A 20,531-nucleotide genomic window follows, 5' to 3' on the forward strand; every position below is an offset into this window, starting at 1 on the left:
GTAAAAGTCATGCAGCTGCCTGATGAAAATGTTACTATGTCTTAAAAAAAAAAAAATGACTTAATGGTATTCTAGGAAGGATAATGTCATAACAAAGAACAGGAAAGACAAGAGGGACAGCGTACTATTTACTGCACCACAGAATCGGGTAAGTGGTGCCTGCTTCGGATCTTGTTGCCCTTTTCAACCTTCCCTCTGCGCTTTTCTCAACTTTTCACGGAGAAATAACTCTCCGCTTATCCCTGCGATGCCCTGAGAATTCTCAGATCATTTTCCTGGGCTCTACAGGATTATGCTTCTGAAATGAGACTTCTTCCAGAATCCAAATGCCTGAAAACAGAATCATTAATTTCTGAAAAAGACAGAAGTTTTGCCTGTACTGATTCCTTACGGGTTTTGGATTACATACAAGGTAAATGCCTTGTAGCACACATACCAAGTCTTTTTTCACAGTCAGTGCCAAAAAAAAAAAAAAAAAAAAAGTTTCAGTTACATGCTCAGCCCCTCAGAAGGCCAAAAAAGAACCAAACCAAAACCACCTTTCTCCAACACAAGATTCCTACGTGTTTCAAAGAAGCTTGGAAAAGTATCTGTCTGGGGTAGTGGGTATGTCATGTATGAGCCCAAAGTGATGGAGACAAAGTCCTTTGCACTTTGTACTCCAGAGTCAGTGCAGATATTTTACATTGTTTTGAGTCGTAACATGAATTTCAGGTTGAAGTGGTCAGTTGGAAAAATGACTTGGCTTAAGTACCACGAGATTTTTTTTCTGGTTTGCTGCTTGACAATGCCTACTGTAGCTGTCTAGGAGGATTTTAGAATGTACCTCCACTTAATTTGTCAGAAGAAATGATTGCAGCTAGTGTAAGACGTGTGAAAAATAGAACCACTCTGACCCCCTTTCTTTGCTCAATCTTATGTATCTGATAAATGGTATAACGAATACTGCCACCTAAGGTACCACACGAGTTTACCTTATTTAAGAAAGGATGTTGTATGAGGCACACAAAAAGTTCCCAGACAATACACATTTCTATATGCTTGACTAAACAGGGGTGGAGTTAAACCTTTGTTCCATAAAGATAAGGAAAAAAATGAAGTTAAATTAAGAAGCGTATTCCTTTACCTTAAAGATACATTTGTAGACCTAACACAGTCAACTGAAATTTTATAAAGAGTTTCACAAGATATAAAACTCCCTCTCCTCAAAAAGTATGAAAGGATTTTCTTATAAGATCAAGGAGACCGTGTAATTGTTGCTGGGTAACACACAATCCTTTGCAGAAATCAAACGCGAAATGTTATGTTAGAACTCAAATTATATTCTGCTTAACCATTGCTATAAATTTCTCTTCCAAGAAATACATATGAGTGCGAACGAGGACATGAAATAGAAACAACTGGATTCAATTGGAAAATTGCAACACTGTGTTGGTGAAACACCGGCCCAGGTTGCCCAGAGAGGTGGGAGATGCCCCATCCCTGGAAACACTCCAGGCCAGGTTGGACGGGGCTCTGAGCAACCTGATCTAGTTGAAGATGTCCCTGCTCATGGCAGGGGGGTTGGACTCGATGGCCTTTAAAGATCCCTTCCAACCCAACACAGTCTATGATTCCGTGATTCATTCTAAGTGCAGTAGACCTTAAGCCATAGGATGAGATGGGCTTCACTCGGTCTACCCATCCACGAGGTTCAGTTATATTTGTGAACTACTGCCACCTTGCTCCTTTCCTATGACTCCTGGATCTGCCTAATAAATATCCTAACTTGGGAAGCCTTCTTTCTCTCAGTGACCCTAGCACCACCAGGCAAATTCATGATCATATTTATTCCTGCAAACAGACTCTTTGGTCTTCTGTCACACAGGGTAGGAGTTTGAAGTTGTAACATGCGCATTTCTTCGACCTGCTCCTCTGGGGAGGTGAAAACCTTTCATGACATTATTATCAGCATGTCTGTAACATCAGAAAAACTGTCTCCCCTCAAACAGAGCACGTCTGTCAATCCAAACTATATGCATTAAATACTATAGAGGCCAAAGGGAAGGAAGACAGATTAGGGAAAACTCCCATGCAGTGGCGTGATTTAAGCAGAGGGTGAGGAAGAAAGGATTGAAGAGCTGCATTTTACTCTGAGCAGCAGAGGAAGAGGGGCAAGGCCCGCTTCACCAAGGAAGAACTTTTGGACGCAAAGCATCAGGCCTGACAATGAGGAACGGTCACGTAAAGATGTCCCCACAGGAGGCGTGTGGGACTTGATGCTGCGACCGACAGGAGCTCACGTGGCTTTGGACCTGTACGACATAACCCAGCCCCCTGATGAAGCAGACCTCTGCCTTAGTCCTTAGCACTCTGCGATACCTCAATAACTCACGTATCAAGAGTACAAGAGTAGAAACCTGATAAAACATCCAGCTCAGCAATCTTATGGGCATCAAACACTTTATAAAAGCGAGAACTGTCTCGCTTATGAAGAAGAACTGGAAAAGGGGTTTACTGTGCTTTATTCTGCAATTGCGGTGAACAGATTGCCAAAACCAGGATATTTCTGAAAGCAGCTGCTTCTGAAGAAACTTAGCGTTTTAGCAGTTTTCTGTTAAATCAGGCAGAGGAAATTAACAATGGACTTCTCTGTTAATGGACTGGAAAGTGCTGCACTCCCTGTGAAAATGAAGTATAAAGGTGATTTGCTTTCTTATTCGATGGTATTTTGAAAAAAGATGACCACAGAAGAAACATTAATGACGACGATGAAATGGCACAAAGGAGGAATGAAGGAGTTACAGATACTTCATTAGAAAAACCAGATAAGGGAAAAGCCAGTATCAGTGGTGCTACCAGAAGACTCAGAACAAGTCCTTAGAAGTCCAGTGTGAGCTGCCATGAAGACTTCACAATGTGAAGAGGGACTCACCATGGCCAATACAAAAGAAACCAAACTAATTGAAAAAAGGACGTTTGTATTAAAAAAGACACAATGAGCTCGGAATTTAATTCCAAAAAAAAAACCCAAAAAACCCCAAACATACAAGGCACCACCACAGGGTTTTTTTTCGGCAAACCATGGCAAAAGCCAGAATTTGGGAGGGATGGTAAGACAGAAAAGACTACACCGAATTGCTCACTCACAAGAGCCAAAGGAGGGTGCTCTTACCTCTGAGGGCGGTGAGCCCCTGGCCCAGGGTGCCCAGAGAAGCTGTGGCTGCCCCATCCCTGGAGGGGTTCAAGGCCAGGTTGGCCGGGGCTTGGAGCAACCTGGGCTGGTGGGAGGTGTCCCTGCCCAGGGCAGGGGGTGGCACTGGATGGTCTTTAAGGCCCCTTCCCACCCAAACCAGTCTGTGATTCTGTGATTAAATCCTTGTGTCATAATTTGTCGATCAGACTAGTTACCTCAACAGTGTTATACAAGGCAATGAAATTCTCAGAGTAATCTCCATTAGATGAAAGATTAAACAACCATCAAAACTGAAAACATTCTGAGATGGAAGAGCTATTGGCCAGGCACATGAAAGGAAAATTATGAAAGATAAAGAAAACTCAATTAATGGTCACTATAAGCGAGATATAATATTAACAAGGAGAAGCATCCAGGAATTTAATGAGTTGAAGAGTGTGTCATTTAATGTATTCAGTGACATTTCCATACTGATTAAAAAAAGAAAGAAAAGTCCTCAAAATACAGGAAAAGGTAGGTAAAATTTTTGACATGGATATTAAGGTCTTTTAAAAGTACCATTTTTATTATTCACAGAAAAAGAGAAGGAAAAGGTCAGTCAGTTCTCCTGCCAGTTCAGGCACAGACACTTTCCAAGATTTTTAACATGTCTTTTTCTGAATAATCTCAAGCGCTCCAGGCAATGAGTCCCACCACCTCTCTTTGGAAACTGCTCTGCAGCTTCATACATCTCACTGTCAGAGAGTACTTCCTAATATTCTGTTTAAATATTTTTCTATCTTAATTTCTTTCCTTTTCTCATAATTATTAAGCCATTTACTACTATAAATAATTACTTTCTCTCAATTCGTGCAACCTCAATTAATGCCATTGTTCTTTTCTCTAATTTGTCAACAGCGTTCTGGTACAATGATATCCAGAAATGAACTCAATGTTCTAGGCATAGTGCCATGATACACCTACACCCACTACACTTCAGTAGAGGCATCCCAAAGCCATCCTATCAGTAGGGCCCCGAGAGGGGATCCTGTTAGTACCAACCTAGAGTAGGCACTGATAACTCTCTTAAAATATCACTTCTCTATTTCCTAACCTTGTTCAGAAGTGGTGTATATTAGCCGGAGAGAAGCGCAGTGCTACCAGAACTGCAGTGATTTGGGTGGATCTGTTTGGTAGAGCGCGGAGCTGCTCTGACCTGTCCTTGGAAGTGAGCATTGTTGACAGAGGTGACTACGTTGGACCCAGGAGAGGTTTGCAATGATTCCCAGCGTGAGATGAAGACACAAACAGTGTCAGATGCCACTCACTGCAGGTTTATTGTTATTCCCCAGCAACAGTCACTGAGACGAGCAATAGAGTAAAGGTGGAAGTAGAGGAAAGGCAGAAAGGATAAGCAGTATTACGGAGCACACCAAGAATATAGTCACCACCACAGGCCCAACGACGTCTCAGAGGTCCTCCAGAATTTCAGCAGCGTCCTGTTGATCCATGGTTGATAGTGGTGGGGGTCTTGGTCCCGGCTCCCGAATTGCGGTGGGTCACTGCACCAGTTATAGTCCAGGTCAGTCCATAGCTTGACCACTCAGCGTGACAGTGGCCTTTGCCCAGCTAATTGTTTGACACAGTTACCATATAAGCTTTTTTGGCCCCTTGCTGCTTGGGCAGCACTTGACTCAGCACAGTCATTGTGCCTCAGTGAGTTTGGGGTTAACAGGACCCTCAGGGTAGGCAGGGTCTGGCCACTCTGATAACCAAAGGCCTACACCCTCTTCAGCTGATGGCAATCTCGGGTGGCGACTGGTAAGCAAGAGAATGGTCTGCAGAAGGTGCTAAATAGATACAAGCAAGCTTCTTATCAGCTCACAAGTCTGCTGTCAATTTGCAGAAGCTTAGGCAAGCTTTGAGACAATTATTTTTGAAGTTCCAGTCTCTCTGAAGCAGGTAGGTCGGACTCCCAAGAAACACAAAGGCCATTCCACACACTGGCTCAGCAGCTGAGTTTTAGGTGTTCTAACTTCACCCAAGTTAAAAACCTATCCTTGCACACGCAAGAGAGATGACACAAAATCAGATTCTAATAAACCAGTGCGCTCATTCTGTATTACTATAAATTCTGTACGCAGTTTACACTGCATACCCATTCACAGTCCCAAAGAAAAGAGCCTTCCAGGGATTTGGGCTTACCAATGCCTTCAAAACCAAACAGCTAGCACGCGTTCTCTATTAAAAAGAGGCTAGAAAATAACATAACCTCGTTTATCGCTTCTAACTTTTTGTGATTATAATATTCGTTGCATATGGATAACCAGGGTGAAAAAAATCTCCACTCCAAAGGTCTGAATCTCAATGTTAGATCCCAGAAAACTGCTACACCAGCAGGATGTGATTCTTGAAGAGTAACAAAAATAACTTTCCCATGTTTTCCTCCTGAAATTGCTTTGTTTTTTTTAAATGAATCCCAAATGTCTCCATTCAAAATAAATACCCAGATTCCTGCTTCTGCAGGTATTTTTGGTTATTCTAGCTCTAATAAAGCAAATAAGATAAATCCCTCAAATTATATAGGGATAATTTTGGGATACATTTAACTGAGGATTTAGTCAGTGTTTTATTTTTCATTCTGAAGTAGAATCTTCAGTAAAAGAAAAAGAAAAAAAACAATTACAAGCATCTGACCAATTTTAGATGACATCCCATCTCCCAGACTACAGGCAGCAGATTGCCATTGAAGAGCTGCTCGAGTGCATGGTGAGGCAGGAGGCATCAGATGGAAAACCTTTCCTGACAAAGTGAGAAAAATATTTCAGGAAATAGAAATAAAAAAAAAAATTAAAAGAATAGGCAAGGGAAGAGTTCAAAAAGACAGAGGAAAAAGTGTGCAATCCAAAGCAGAATAATCATCTGAAGGGTCACTGAGGTCACAATAATATATTTTAAAATAGCCTGCGGACAGCGCATAAAAGCTGCCATAAACACTCAAAACAAACTAAAAGGCATATTTCACAAAAAGCAGTTGAGTTTGAAAGCACAGGCTCTGGAGTTCCCTGCACCACTGTGACCTTCTATTGTCCAACATTCCACTTTTTCTCAGGCGTCATACCCATAATCAGCTGCCGCCCAAAGCCTGGAGGACAGGAGTAAAAGTAAAATATTCCCACTTCAGTCCACCAGATAACTTCATATTCCTACCAATGTTTTAACCCAGAGCATCCTCTTCCATCTTACAGTGAACCTATAGCGTTTAAATGACATACTGTAATTACTTGATCTATGCTGACATGGGAATCTAAGTAATTTCTCATTGCTTCGCTCTAAAAAAATCTGTTTGTCTAGCTTTTGGGGTTTTGCGATGTAGGTGATTCCTTTTGGTTTTGCACTTTTCAAGGAATTAGGAGACTTTCCCGTAACAACAGAAGTTATCTCAGTACTTGATAGATCCACCTTACACACAGCTAAAAGAAACGAGACCAGAAAAATCTGGCTAGCTCATCGCAATCCAGGAGTGTTAAGAAAGGTATCAAAAGGAAAGATATCAAAGTAATTTGAACTCTAAAGAAATTATTATCATGTAATGTTACAGAAAGGAAACTGGGCAGCTGAACTTGCATATAAAAATTGAGGAAAAAACTTTTCTGCTAAAAAAATACATATAAAACTTCGACCTAAAGAAAAGGCAAGAACACTAATTAATTAGAATACGAAAAACATGGGATAAAGTTTCAGGCAACTTCCTTGTAAAGAGTTAAACTGGTAAATGCACACCATATTCATATTAATAAAAAGTGTTTTGCATACTGGTTTCACTGAACAGTATGAAAATGTCTAAGATCGTGAGAAAATAAAGAAAAAATATTATCATAAAGCTTTATAAAATAGGAGGCTATTATATATGTAAATTAATATAATAGATGACCAGATAGTTTTAACTTTGACCCTGTATTTCTGCATAATAGAGACTTTTGTGATTAAAGAGGACTCCTTATGTACTTACAGTTCACTGTGTGCTTGGGCGTGTTGCTGGAGCAGGTCCAGGTTTCTCAGCCTTTTTACGGACTTTTGGCTTCTTCACAATCAGTGGCAGTTCTCACTGTGACTTCAGCGGAGCCAGGATTTCATGACTGACTTACTTTTATGTGATGAAAGGAAGAAAGACTGTTGAGTTGATCTGCAATAAAAAATAAACGCATTAAGGAATCTCTCTTGAGGAAACCTCTGTGCAGTCTATACAAGGCTACAGGAATGTAGCTGGGAAACTTTTGGCGAGTTTGGCTCCAGAAATGGACTTTCTAAGTCCAGATGGTAAAGACACAACGTGCAAAGGATTAGCTTGCAACTTCCAGGTTCCAAGCGGTGTTTGCCAAGACTGGGAGTCAGATCAAAAAGGCTATGGATATTTGAAAGCTTCTCTCTATAATGGTATTATCGGGTGGTTTCTTTCAAGAACAATGAAAAACAGACACTCTCCTGCAGGGTCTGCAGCACCTGAACTAACTTGTCCTTCCAAATGGAGTGTTTGCTACGCTGTAAGCAAGACAGACATGCATATAGGTTTATCTTTCTTTTTTTCTCATTTTATTGTGCAGTTTATTTCTAGCTTCAAGATTAAGCGCTACGTTTATGAAATTGCAAGTTATTTTCTTCACCTCCAGATCCTTGTCCTTAAAAAAGAACCAACCAAATATGGGAACCAATGAGTCCCTGACGGGGCAAATTTAGTCAACAGATGAGATACAGTAACCAGAGTCTATTGTACCAGAAATGCAGGAATCCACCCCATAAACAGTGAGCCATCGTTGCCTGCTGGCTAGGTACCAGCTTTTAGAAAAGTTCTTGGACCAGCCACTCAGGTCTGGTTGGAGGCCACCTAAGGTCAGTAGTCTGCAAACATCTAACCAGGGGAATCACTTAAACATTTCGGTCAGCAGCTGGGAAGTCAAGCAAACAATTTAATTACAGCTCAGTGGTCTGATGAGGAGATAACAAAGCATTCAATGTCTCCATCTCTACAGTGCAACTTCTCACCCACTCACTTATCTCTTTTTAAACTTCTATGACATACCTTAAGCCCATAACGGTCAGGGTTATGGGCTTTTATGGGCACATGTTTGCTAATGACAAGCATGCATTTTGTTGTTTTTTTATTATTTGCTGCATACAGCCACACACACAATTTTTCTCCTGGATTTCTCGAAAAGATGTGGTTCCTTAAAATGTCTGCTGAAATAATGCATTGACAGCTCCCCAGTTCTGTTTTCTCTTTACAATACTTTGTTTAACTACTTTATTTTGATTTCTCTGACAGCAAAACACTATTTTGGCTCTGAAAAATGCAGTGCAACCTGTACAGGCTTCTTTTATTTATGTTGACTTACACTCTGCTGTCTATAAATATTTTAAAAGATGAAGCAGATGGATTACAGCCCACCTACTCTTTTTATTTTTTTTTTTTATTTTTTTTTTTTTAGATACTCACACATTTAAAATTGCAGGAACGTCTGTTGAGTGAGGCTTGAAAGTCTCCCTGGATCTCTATCACCTATTGAGAAGGACCAGGGGGAAGTCAGAAGTGAGCCTACCTGTGTAACCATGACAACAGGCACTTCTATATCGTGCTTATCTATAGAGTGTCGTTTCTGAGTCCTTCAAGAGTTCACGCAATTCTTTGGGAAGCTATCTGAGCCGTGTCAAATGGTTCAGATGAATCAGGTAAGTATCGCCGGGGCATTGTAAACGCGGTTTACGCCGAAGAATGAATGAGAAAATGGGCCGAACGGTGGAACAGAGGCAGGGCCGTTTCTGGAAGGTGGGAGAAGGAGGGGAAAAAAAAAAGAAATGAGGTGTCAATACTTTTCCAGTGATTAATATTTGCCGGATTGATTTGGAGCTGTGAGAGAGACCTTCTATTGCTATTCCCCGTCAACTGAGCGCCTAGCAGATCGTATATATGGATTTTTGGGGAACGGAGATTTTGTGGATATAGCATACAGCGAGAGGCTTTATGCCTGCTGAGTGTAAAAGGCTTGTTGATCAATAATTAAAAGAAACATATTGAATTGAGGTTAGCGCTAAGTTATTTGGGGAATGATGAATCCTCAGTTCTGCAACTTCCTGTCTTTTTTTTTTTTTTAATAAATTGTTTATTGTTTGTGTGAAACCAGTATGAATTCTGACAAGATTTTCGAAGTGACATGTAAAATTAACAATGATTGCAAGCTCAAAAGTTATATTGTCTTTAGTATTGTTAAAGACTATTTTTATTCCAGAGAAAAAGTTATTCATCCTTTTACATAGAGATATTTATTCCCAATCAAATATTCCTGTTGTATTGCAATCTACCATAGGATCGTGTTATTAAAATCCTCCCTGTCTGGAACGAAGGAGTGAGTTAGTCTCCAAAACTTTGTCTGCTTCAAATTTCAAGTGCTGGGATGTGACAGCAGTGAGAACTCTGCCCTCACGCTCTCATGCAAATGCAAAGAATACAATACAATAGAAAAGAAGGCTTTTCAGTATAAGATTGTTGCCTTTCCTTTCTTCTTTCCCCTTTCTTCTTTTTTCCTTCAAAAAGTTTAGCCAAATTAACTTCTAGCTCCTGCAGAATTCCCCTTTGGTAAGAGCCATGGGCAGACAGGTTTTGCCTGACAGAATTTAAGCAGAATAAATAGGTCAAAATCAGGCTAATAATTACAAAGCTAATTATAACCTTAACAAAAGAACATGCGCAACTGCTTCCTGATAGCAGAGTAACTCTCATGGCTGTAGGTTAAAAAAAAGGAAAGACCCAGAAAGACAGATAAAGAAATTAGATTTTTAATTTGCTTTTAGCAAAATAAGATAAATATTGACAAGAACCATGCAACATCTAAAGGTTAAAGGAATTATAACAAAATATAAACCTTTTGTATTTCTTCTTTCATTTCACAGAGGTAGAACAAATCTCTCCAAAATTAAAATTATGCAATTACCCTAAAACTATTTTTTATACTTTTGATATGAAAAAAAAATATTTTTTTATTCTAATGCACAAAGCATTTGTAAGTTTGAAAACACTTTTCACTGAAGACCATGCAAAACTCTAATTTAACACAATTTAGGTTTTCCGGGGGAAAAAAATCTGCTAGGCCGCCAAAATGGCTTCAGAAAGGACAAATATACACTATAACGCTTGAAGCAGCTATCCAATGATTTTTTTTCAGAAAATACAGCAATTAAAGGAGAAAAATGTACTCACTTACACACTATGTTAATGGCAACTGGGATAATATGTCACCCACTAGGGCAAGGAATTGCTAGGCTTGAGTAAGAGGACAAATAACCTTTTTCTGGGCTCTCTAGAGATTCTTAGTTTGATTCCCAATGTTGGGATAAGGAAAGACAACTACGTGGCAGAAATTGAATTGGAAGAATTGTTTTCCCCGTTTTTTTCCTCCTTCTGTCTCTGATGTAATCCCGTGTTCTGAATGCAAGCCATCAAGGCAAGTATAACCTCATTTCTTACACATGAAGCTTCAACCCAGCTGGATCACAACCTACCGGGTCAAACGTGCCAATTCAAATAATTATACTGTAATGTCCTATGACCCTTCTAGTAATCAGGCTTAAAAAGTTACTAGTGCTGAACCTGCCTATAGGAAGCGGATGAAACTTTTATAAATGTTACAGAAGCTTATAAAAAATGAATATCGGCAGAAATGCCAAAAGTAGAAGACAACACGATGCAAATTGAGTGACTTACTGTTGCTATGTAGACTGTGTTCATCTCAGGTACAGTAAAGAGTGGAAAGACACATGATTTTAACAGACCAGAACGGCTGTTTTAAAAAATAAACTCTCTCAGTGAGCAAATAATGAGAAAATGGTCCATTCTACCCATTTATCCTTTTGTGATACACAAGGGGCCAAAATGAGTAAAACATCTCCTGGACATTCTCATGGAGGAAGGTAACTTGATTTCACTTTTTTGCAAAGGCTGCCCTGTATCTGGTGGTCTTTGGTGTCTGGGATGTATAGAGACACAGAGTGCTTTTCTCCTTTACTGCCCAACCAGCACGATCCCCTACCATTTTAGCCCCTTTTCTGTGACTCTTCTCTGCATCTCTTTTCCTTGTTCTGCATTTTTCATTCCTGTCTTCAAAATTATTCCCACGCATGTGAGCAGATAGACTGTCTACCTCTGCAACACCTGCGGATGACCAGTTGAAGAAGGACCAACCAAAAAATGCACCAGACAAAAGAAATGCATCGGGTGCCGAAGGAATAGCTGTGAGAGACATCTTGCCAGGTCTAAGTATCCACCTGTGACTGATAAGCCATCTTAAATTCTGAGAACATCAACCAAAAGGTCCATTTTTCTCACAGTTTATTATCCTGCCTAGGCTCCTCTTTCTGGCTATCTATTTTGTCAAATTAGAAAAGCATCTGCTGTGCTCAGAGGCTGTTTCAGGGCTAAAATTAACCTCTTCTTTCCTGCTCACATGGCTCGCTTAGCAAAGCTAGAACTTTATCAAGTAACCTCTCTACGGCCACCGGGCTTTGATTACATTTGTTTTGCATAATCCCTCAATTTTTATTTTTTTTTCCTTCTTTTCATGCTATGCTTTACATTTCTTAAATTCGGGGTTTTCTTCCTTCTAGCTTCCACAGGAATAATCAATGAAAGGCCTCATATCAAAACCTTGAACCATGTTTAACCAGTTAACAGCACACAGTGGAAAGGTTGTGATAATACCTTCGACCTTTCTGGGTCCATTTAGTTCTTCTGGATTAAGACAGAATCATCTCGCCGACATTGCCAAGTTCAAGACTTCCACAACATCCTCGGGAACCAATACCACGGACTTGGTGTGAGGGAGATTTTGGAATATATTCCAACTCCCAGTTATATCAAGGCAAGATTTGGAATTTAGAGTTGTAACGCGATGAGGCCAAAGATAATTAAACCCAGAGAGCTCTATAGGCTCAGTAGGACCGTGTCTTTGGTTGTAGTGCAAATGATGACATGTAGCAGAGGTTCTGCATATGTATTTGCCTATAAAACACGAGCTTACTCACCTGTAGCTAGTTCTTACCTTCTTTAGCCACCGGCCTTAATGCCTTACTCTGATGCTTTCTTACTTTATGTTAAATCATTCCACGTGGGATGAAATATGTGCGCTTGGCAGCATCACCCAAGGGTGAACTCAGAGCCGAATCCTCTAAACATCTACTTTTTGGTTACCCTGGTATTTTCCTGACTTCTGTCCAGCTCTTTCCACGCCAGTTTGGTCAATATCCAGCTGTCGTAACATGAGTTTATACACCCACATTTTATTTGCTTACGAATTTTTCTGTTTTGTAGATCTGATCCTCTGTATTGGGAGTCTTGCGGAAGATGTTGTATTCAAGGATTTAGCGATCGTGAGCAAGCCATGTCTGCTCTGCCAGGCCCTGCACTTAGGGCTTGAAAAGCTCATATGTTAGCATGAGTGACCACGGTATGATCCCGTATATATCTATAACAATGCAAGGGAATGTGCTGGAAGGCCCTGGACACGTGCTGTTCCTGGGTACCGTTCCTAGATGCGTGGAGATGGGTATGCTCTGGTGGGCATTAAGAAAGAGATAACACTTCTACCTCTCCAGACAAGATATCTAGCTTGCTTTGTTACACTAGACGTAAAGAGCCCCAGCACAGGGGGAGGGGGAACCTCTCCACAGATGGATCTGCACAGCGCGCCGTGGCCTCCTGGGTTCCAACCGATGCTGCACTAAACTCGGGTTCCAGCATCTGCAAGGGTATAAGGTTTGCTTTCCGTGTGTACTTCTCTTCCTATTTTTCTCTTATTATTAAAGCAGTTTCACTATGCTATTTACTGCCCATTACAAAACAGTTCTGGATTTTGAGTTTACGTTGTTTCTGGGGTGTTCTGATATGAAACAGGGACAGCAGCATTTAGACCACCCAAAGCCCTCTTCTCTGATTTATTACCTTCCATTTTTATGTCTGTGTTTGACAAACGACAGCGTTCCAAGTACCCTTTGTGTCACTTGATCTTAAGAGCGGACTAAGACAGCTTTGCACTGGTAGTGAGACAGGTAGGAAATTTAGAATGGCCGGGCATCCATGCCATGTTAACATAACCTCTTCTACTTGCGTAAAAGTATTCCCCTACTAAACTGCAGAGCTTTTACTTCAGTGCCTCATGCTTATTTATTTGCACGCAGAGATATTGCAACCCTCAGCCCAGCCACACTCCCTTCTCCAGGCGTTGAGGGTTCTCACCCTAGAAACACCGAGCTCTGAATTTAGTCCTTCCTCTACATGGAAATTCGAAGGGCTACACTAAAAATACAGAGAAAGGTAACAGTATAAACACAGAGTAAATATAGAGTAAGAAAGGTCAACCTTGCAATACATTTCACTTCCTCCTTGGATCACTACAGCTTAATTTATCAGAGTGAAAAAAATACCTATACAAGTGGCAGGGGTAATTCTGAATTAACCCCGTCTTCACACAAAGGAGCGATCACACAGGCTTTCCCTTGACTTTTAGAGCATATAGACTTTCACAGCCTTTGAATTTTTCTCCATTTACCCCAGAAGTACACACATGCCACAGTGCAAGGGATCTTTGACGATTCATCTGCTTTGGTGACAAGAAGGGATTGGTGAGTTTGTGCTCCCTAGTTACGGATGTCAGAATGGGCATTGGAGCACCAGGGCTGGGGATACGGACTGCTGGAATTCATGACCTACCTGTCCCATCCAAGAGAGCATAGAATCATAGAATGGTTTGGGTGGGAAGGGACCTTCAAGATCATCCAGTGCCACCCCCTGCCCTGGGCAGGGACACCTCCCACCAGACCAGGTTGCTCAAAGCAAGGAGATCACGTACTTGTCTCTGGCTTTCCCTTCCTTTGTATCAGAACATACCTGTCCCCCTGTAATTCCCCTGGTACAAAGCCAGCTTCCCTAAATATTTTTTTGAGAAAAATAAACACCCACGTACCAAAAATCAAACTCCTAATATTCCATCTTGATATAAATCTACCAGGTTACAACAACGATGTAATTTTTATAGCAGTCTCAGGTGTGTTAGCATTTTACTTTCGCTGCCTTGACTTGTCACTAGTATTACAGGAGTATTACAGCGTTTGTGCCCATGACCTTTTGCCTTGAACAACATTCATCAAAAGATGCTTAAACACAATTTCACGAGGCCTGACGTTAACTCCAGGCCTTGGGTCCGAAATTGTCGATCTGTTTTCAGTCATTGAGAAAACGCAGCAAAAAGTCGCTCTCCCGCCTTTAACGTTGCTTCTTCTGTTGCTTTGCTTTTTTTAGGCACTCGCAGTGCCGCAAAATGTTGTCTCCGATTTCCCGTGAAGGCGAGGAACTGGGTACTGACCCTTCCCGTGTTAGGTCTGGGGCTGGGCTAATCTTCTGCGTAACCCTTCTTCTGGATTAGAGCTGTCTGCAGCAAAGGCAACGGATGCTTTGCCCTTCTGCATCAGGCCTCAACTGAGATCTTTGATACACGATGGGAAGCAAAATGGGTATCCCTGCTTTACTGGGCTTCTGCTTCAAAAATCCTTCTCCTAATCCTTAACTATGGCTGTTAAAAGTGATCTAGAATATATCACTCAGATTTAGATAATTTTAGATTTAGATTTAGACTTTTTTAAAAAAAGTCCTTAGGAAAAATAGCATTTATTAGTAGTATTTATTTTATAGTACTGACATATATTTCTAATGAAAGAGCATTCTGGGCCGTTTTTCTACATTAAATTGACCTTTTATGTAAAAACACATTTTAGAGTATTTAAAATGTTAATATAGAGACCAAATATTCAGTTGCATCAAAGAAAAAACTTCTCTCGATCCTGTAACGGCATGTAGCGACGCCAGTATTCCCCATTTTGTATTCATTACAAACAAAAAAATGCTGTCACTGAACTTCCCATGGGAAGAAACGTCATGTTCCAGTCTTTGATACTCACAAGGTTATGACCACAGGTTTCTACAGACACAGTGAAATTTATTTGCCTTTTAAAAAACAAACAAACAAACAAAAAACAACCCCCCCAAAACTGGTTTTCATTTAAAAAAAACCCCACCAACAACCAAAAAAATCATTAGATGGGTATGTTCCTACTGTTGCCACGAAGCTGAGTTCTTTGGTTGGTTTTGACCTGCGGACTTTACCCACGCTAAATCCCAGTCATATCAAGCCTGACTTGCTCATGCTCTTTTGTTAGAGCAAATTCACGTTTCTCATGGTTTGGATGGAAAGAAACTGCGAAGTGTTTGCGGCGTGTTTGCACTTGACTTGCAGCTGCAATGGCAAGGGGGTTTGCGAAGTGGGGAGACTATTGGTTTAGCGAAGAGTAAACCAGTGTGCTGAGGGTCTCAGCTCTCTGCAAAACAACCCTAAACAATTCTAGCTCCACAAAACAATTGCAATTACTTTTTTTTTTTTTTTTTTTTTTAATCTGCATCTTCATTTCTAGATACGGAGTCCCCAATCAAGCTTCTCACCGATTCAGAGCTTACCAGAATTGGTTTCAATCCGTTGCCTAATGACAGGCACAAACAGAGACTGTTTGCTTTCTGAACTCTCTGGATCATCTCGTTCCCATATAAAAATCTGAAGGAACCACAGGGTTTGTGGGCGAGATTTTCCCTACTGCAGTATAACCTCTTCTGCATGCCGTGAGCTGGCGGCACTGGTACCATAACCAAAAGAGCAGGCAGGGCTGGAAAAGGACAAGAAAAGCCACGTTCCCCGCTTATATAGCAACAGCCACAGCCCACTGAATCTGAATAAAGGCTCGATTTCTTTCTCCGAGTGAGGGTTTTGCAGTCCTGGAGATTGCTTTAATTACTGAGCTGGGCACGGAGGTTTTCCTCCCATGTTCCTGAAAGCATGCCAAGGCAGAAAAAGAGGCATTTCTTTCCATTTATACACATAATAAAAGGAAAAGAGAATTATTTCTCATGAAGAGGAGAAAACAGTTGATAACAATCCGTTTTATCACTAAAGGAAAATGTTGCTAAGCTTGTATAGCATATTTTACGTAAAATTTTACCTGAGAGGAAAAAAAGGCCATATTAATCGCAGAAAACTTTTTACTTTAAAAGGAGGGACAGCACACTTCATTTATAACAACGTAGCAGAAATTATGGGGGGGGAAAACCCAACAAATTGAAATTAAAAGGAAAAGACTCAAATTTTGCATTACATTTGTGAAAGCAAGCTGGATTTTGTTTAAGACCTGAAGGCTTTCGCCACAGTATTTCACCTCAGAAGGAAAGAAAACATGAAAACTTAGTAGTAAAAATAAGAGCTAGAAAACATAGATATGCCTACAGAAGACGAAGAAAACCTGAAATAATAATAATAATAAAGAAAAACTGAAAGACCTTTCTCAGGAATGAAGGAAATAAATCAAAAATAATTAAGACCCTTGCTTGGGGCTAGATAGTATAAATCAAAAAAGCCTTAGGTTGCGAAGAAAATTTAATTTAAAAAAGCCCTTCCTTGTGCCAAAGATTTATCATTGTTAAAGCCCAGTGGGGCCAGAATACTATTTTTTTTTTCTTCACTCAGAAGAGGTGCTTCTATTGATAAATCCATCTAACCTCTATGTTGCCAAGTCTTCTGAAATGTTTGATTATCTCGTTTTTCTTTCGTCTTTAAGAAAAGGAAACAATTATCTGAACGCCTGAACATCTTGCTTTTGATTGTTTTCTGTGAAGAATAATTAGAGTCAGAAAAGTAAAACTTGAAGTTGCTTGTTCCCAGATATTTTTAGTTGTTCTCTGTCGTGGCTATTACGCACTCACGTCTCACGTTGCCACAGTCAGTGTTAAATGCTTTTATGGAACAGAATCTCGCAATCAGGCAGCACTCCCAGCTGATAAGTACAATTCTGTGCTTATTACAGACTCAATTTTTTAATGTTAAAACTCCGAGGAAGTGAAGGAGATCAAAACCCTTTAGTTATTATCCTGCAAGGAAATCTGCTTTGATTGCACAAGGCAGAACCTCAGTGAAGTCAAAAGGACTGCCGTGACCAGGCATGCGGCTGGGAAATGCGACGTGCAAGAGACACAAGGTCATAAACAGAGGTGTGATTAGCGAAATCTGTAATATCCTCATATTCCAGCTTTGGATGGTCATCTCTAGCTAACAAGTCACAAGTTAAATGGCATAGCACAACGCCAAAAAGGAAGAAGGATCAAACAGTGTAAGAAAGTAATAGCGTATAGGTGTGGAATTAAGGTTATGGTCATAGAATCATAGAATGGTTTGTGTTGGAAGGGACTTTAAAGATCATCTAGTCCAACCCGCCTGCCAGGGGAAGGAACATCTTCAACTAGACCAGGTTGCTCCAAGCCCCGTCCAACCTGGCCTGGAATTTTTCCAGGAATGGGGCAGCCACAGCTTCTCTGGGCACCCTGGGCCAGGGGCTCACCGCCCTCACAGCCAAGAATTTCTGCCTCAGATCTCATCTCAGTCTCCCCTCTGTCAGTGGAAAACCCTTCCCCCTCGTCCCACGGCTCCCCTCCCTGCTCCAGAGTCCCTCCCCAGCTTTCCTGGAGCCCCTTGAGGGACTGGAAGGGGCTGGAAGGTCTCCCCGGAGCCTTCTCTTCTCCAGGCTGAACCCCCCCAGCTCTCTCAGCCTGTCCCCACAGCAGAGGGGCTCCAGCCCTCCCGGCATCTCCGGGGCCTCCTCTGTGGTCTTCCAGCTGTAGTTTCTGTAAGCCAGGCCATCACTGTAACAAAACTGCACAAGGAGTCAGCAAGAAACAGCTTGGGAATACGGAGAGGAAAAAAAAACCTATCATGCAAAGGAGACGGTGGGCACAGAGAGAGAGGGGACCATCAGGTACGTGTGTCTGAGAGATGAGATGAGCCTGATTATCTGAGGCACGATCAGCCACCTGAGAAAGGCAGAAAAGCTGAAGTCGGAGAGAGAGAACTTGATTATTCTTTATGATTAAGTACTCAAATTATAAGACTGTTTAGTGGGAGAAAACAATGAACAATTCAATATGTCTGGGCTCAGAATAACTTCGATGATCCCCAGACACTAACTCATATCACCCCCATTGTCAGACAACTCCACTGGCTCCTCATTAGTTTCAGAACCCAGTGCAAAATGAACTTCTTGATTATAAAACTCTCCACGGGCTTGCTCCGGTCTCTCTCTACTTCCTCTGCACATCTAGCACTGGCTTTCTCTTTTTCCCTCCAGACAACACTGTTGGTGTGATTAAAAGCTCTTGTTTCTACAGTGCCACCACATCAGTTACTTTCCCGGTTTGCCAGTGGCTGTATGAACACAGATTATTAATAGAGCTCGCACTGTCAGAGCAGGAAAGCAAACCCCTGCTAAGAAACTGTAATGCGTGCGATTCGGAGCAAAGCACAACTCACGCCTGAAGATGCATTTTCAGTCCCGCGGTTGGATGTGCAAGAGTTTAACAAATGTAAAAGTTTGTGGCCGAGATCGGGCTGCTGTGGTGTGTGACGCCCAGTGACATTGTAATTCACTCCTTGTCTCTAACCAGCGCAGAGGATCCGATCGGAGGGAGTGGGAAAGTGCTAATGCCTGAGAATTAGCTCAGGGCTTAATTTAGTGCACCAGAAAACAGGAATCTCGAAACTAGGCATTGAAGAAACATTTAAGGGTGAAGCATCTTTTAATTTGTGAGAGCCTGTCAGACCCCTGCTACTTCCATTGCATATCTGTTGCTTAATTGTTATAATTCTTCTTAGCTATCATCCCTTGTTGAGCAGCGTCGTCTCTAGTGCACATATTCAAGCCATCTGTTTGACTTTTGATACTGCTTCTGCACCGATCCCTGGCTTTGTTTTTAAAAGTATTTTATTTATTTTTGATTTGCAAAAAAATCTGCAAAAGAGACAAGCATAAATAAAGTATCATCTCAGAAATAAGAGGTTAATTTCCAAATACAAGCTACCTTTAAAGGCAACTGAGCCCATTACACATTCTGCGTACAGCCTTGGGTGAGAGAGGTTCCGAGTGAATGAAAACGTATTAATGGGCTTATTTTTTTGTACCTAATGTCATGAGGAGGCGGGTGCCAGCGCCTGCCCAAGGGATCTTTCACGGAATATAACCCTTCTCTAAAGAAAGCAGAAGAACAGAACTTGGAGATACCGTTCGACTTTATAAATGTTTTATTGCAGCCTCTTTATAGTCTTTATTATTATGAATGCTCGTATGCCCTTCTTTGGGTACCATCATGAGAACATCCAGAAACAACCACTCAAGGCCTCTGCCCAGCCCACCATCCTGGAAGCTTGGGCTTGGAACAACCAATTAAAATATACTTCTAGTCTCTACGACCACACAAAGACTGAAGATTAAAAATGACAGAATTTGTGACAGTTTATTTTTTCCCGCTTCCTCTCATTTGCAGGAGTGCAGTTATGTTGTCCCTGACACATCAAGTAAAATTATTTTATTTCCATTATATGCCTGCCCAAGATCGCAAAAGAGTTTTGATCCAAAATAACTTCTTTGTTCCACACTCTGCCACTGATGTCTTCACAAATATGTGGAGAAACACAAGCAGGAACTCAGAGAAACGTGGGCCGTGGAGAGGCAATATCCCAGCCAGAACTCTCCATGTGGCAGAAGGAAATAGCTGAACCACATCTTCATTCTCCAGCCACACAAATGAACCACAGCTGCTGGTTTAAGTGCCAAGGGCGCATGAGGGAATGTCTGTTTGCACATCACGGAGAGTTCTCCCTTACAGAGATGCTTGAAAACCAGCCAGACCCAGCTGTGACATTGGTACAAACCCATGTTACCAATGGCTTGGGAGGTAGGTGTTGGATGAAAGAAACACCTGCCATATGACTCGGTCCTAAGGAAGTTCTCAACAGAACATGAAATGGAAGAGCTCCATTACCGTTGCCCACCCTTCTCCTTATGCCACCCCTACCTGTGGAGTGTCATCAATGCAGCCCTTTAATGCAATGTTCTTTTTGAGTAGAACAAACGTTTTCTACCAGGTAGGCCATCGACTGGTAATGATTTTCTATTCAGAGATGAGTCGAAATACGTAAGGAAATAATCCATAAAGACCTGACTGGAATCACAAGGGTAGGAGAGAAGTCAGATTTTTCCTGCAAAATATAGCGGTTTCCTAACAAAATCTGTTGACAGAATGAAGCAGAGAGGTATTATGAACAGAGGATAGACTGTACAGAAAGAGTATAAGCACCACCCTGAAATAAAAATGGGGTGAAAGGTACAGAATAGTAGAATAGAATAGTATGGAAATAATACAAAATGCAAGGCCTCACACTGGGAGAATAAAATAATGCTCATTTCT

This window comes from Larus michahellis, chromosome 5 (assembly GCF_964199755.1).
Source record: "Larus michahellis chromosome 5, bLarMic1.1, whole genome shotgun sequence".
In the NCBI taxonomy this organism is placed as follows: domain Eukaryota; kingdom Metazoa; phylum Chordata; class Aves; order Charadriiformes; family Laridae; genus Larus; species Larus michahellis.